Source organism: Sapajus apella, unplaced genomic scaffold (genome assembly GCF_009761245.1).
Source record: "Sapajus apella isolate SASKATOON/1434 unplaced genomic scaffold, GSC_monkey_1.0 scaffold66, whole genome shotgun sequence".
Classification (NCBI taxonomy): domain Eukaryota; kingdom Metazoa; phylum Chordata; class Mammalia; order Primates; family Cebidae; genus Sapajus; species Sapajus apella.
Window position 1 is genome coordinate 3,610,022 of NW_022437006.1, and position 2,537 is coordinate 3,612,558.

Genomic DNA, 2,537 nt, shown 5'->3' on the forward strand with positions numbered 1-2,537 from the left:
TTACAGATGTGAGCCACCACACCCAGCCTTTTGTCATACTTCCATCCACTAATTTTAATATTTGTCAATTATTTCTTGTCTATAACAATTATTACTGGAGTATTCACCTAATAGTGATTTTCTATTTGCATCATTCCTTCTATATTTATTAATTTGTATACTCTTATTCAAAGAAATTGCTACTCTTTCTCCCTCATTTACTTATTTATTTATTCCGTGCTTTACTTATGTCAGTATGGGCTCATGGATATAAATTTGTTTTATTGGTTATAATGTATTAGAAAGAATAAGAAAGCAAAGAAGGAGCAAAAGGGAAAATGAAGAAAGACAGTGCTAGTCTTTCTTCAGAATATTACTGACAAGGTAAAAAGGTCACTTTAGTAATACTGCAAACTTAGAAAATTATGTATGAAAAGTATTCTATGATAAAATGTGTTAGAATTTTAGAACATAAAGCTATGGTAAGTTTTTAAAATAGTACTTACATGTTTTGGTTATTCAATATTAAAATATAAAGATAGAAATTTTATTTTTGTAAGGCATAAAAAGAACTATTAACTCAAACCTCAAGCCATTGCCCAAACAAATGCATTTTGTTCCTAGGAAGTGCCTGACTCAAGCCTGTCCTCTCCTTAATTCATCCCACACATTAGCATCTGTATACCAGAACAACCGTCAAGTTATCTGTGAATTCTTTTTCTATCATTAAGATTTTGGAAATATTTATCTGAGTATTTAAAAAAAAATACTATTTGGTGACTGTATAAAATCAAAATACTAGTAGTGTTGATAGTGGTGAAAAATCCACATGGGTCTGCAGCAACCTCAATTCTTGTCTCCTCAGAAGAAAGAATTCAACCAAGGGACATAAGGCAGAGTGAGAAACCCAGGCAAGTTTTAGAGCAGGAGTAAAAGTTTATTGAAGTTTCAGAGCAGGGCTGGGAGTGGTGGCTCATGCCTGTAATCTTAGCATTTTGGGAGGCTGAGGCGGGCAGATTGCCTGAGCTCAGGAGTTGGAGACCAGCATGGGCAACAGGGTGAAACCCTGTCTCTACTAAAATAAAAAATAAAAAAGTTTCAGAGCAGGAACAAAAGTAAAGTACAATTGGAAGAGGGCTGAGCCAGCGACTTGAGAGATTCATGTGCATAGTTTGACAATTGACTTTTTTTAAAAAAGTGGTAATCAATTTATTAATATAGCTGACTTCAGTGTCTGCAATGTTGACTTCCACCTCAACTCCTGGCTCAATCCTGATGGAAGTAATCTGCTTAACAATCTCAGAAGGATGGTGCAAATCAATGAGTCCCTTGTGGATACTCATTTGGAAATGATTCCATGTCTTAGAACCTTCACCACAAGGAGTTTTTCTTGTAGTGATTCTCAAAGCTTCGGTAGGCAATGCAACTGGTCCTTTCACTTTGAGATTCTTTTCCTTTGCTCCTCTAATCAAGTCAGCACACACATTCTCCAGGGATTTTACGTTGTAGCTCCGTAGAGTGATTCAAATTCAGTGAATTGCCACCTTTGGCTCCACGGGTGTTTTTCCAGTATCCTTAAAATCCATGGCTGAGGCGGCTTCCTGACTGACTTGTTCCTCGGGGACAGCAAGCATTAGTGAGTCAGGAGCAGGAACATGTGGACCGAGATCCATCACAACCACAACCAGGTCTTCCTCAAAATGCTACTTGGGGTTTTATACATGGGTATCCTTTGGGATCTTCCCTCATTTCTTCTCCCCTGATTCTTCCTTTGGATTCTTCTTTGTCCACATGTGCAGTGAGCTGCCAACACTTGGGAGGGGCTGCATGCACAGTGTGCTTACTGATGTTGTGCACATGCTTATTGAGGCGTTTTTCTCTTACCGATTGAGTGTCCTATAATGTCATATACCAGTTAAACTCTGCCATTTTGCCTCTTAGTGCGCCTACGTGAGCTCACTCACCCAGCTCCTGAGATCTTATCAAAAGCTGTGGATCACCAGTTTCAGTTGTTTCTATTTGTTAAGAGACTGCCTTTCCCTGGTGCTGACTGCAAACAATTATTATTTCAGAGGCAGCTAAACCACCACCTGACCATCACCTGATGGTGGCCTAACATTCCTGGTGGTGGGACGGGTGCCCTCTCCTGCCCTGCTCATGTTTCCTTGACTACCTACCATAACAGTTTCATGTGCTATATACACATGCATTTCTCTAAAACACTTCCACAAATAGCAATGTCTTACTACTCCTGCTAACTTGATAAGGAATCCACAGGATAGCATACTGTCAAAATTGAAATGAAAGCATAGTTTGGTATTTATGTTTCTAAGACACTCTATTTGTCGTCTTCATACCTGAAATGTCCATGCTATTTTCACAATTTCCCTATCCTTGTAACAGTTTGAGCCTCCTGTTTAAACTTACTTCCACTCAGATCACTTTCATAATTCCTGTTCTTAAGTTCATGTCTTCTCAATGTATTATTTTTGTCTGTCCTACTTGGCAATAAACTCCACTCACTTGACTATAACCTCTAGCAAAGTATGGATCCCGCC

General features: G+C 38.7%; 1 pseudogene; it reads right to left on the reverse strand.

Moving 5' to 3' along the window:
- Positions 1 to 632: 632 nt before the first annotated feature.
- On the reverse strand, positions 633 to 1,865 carry LOC116530382 (annotated as a pseudogene).
- Between the last annotated feature and the right edge of the window lie 672 nt (positions 1,866 to 2,537).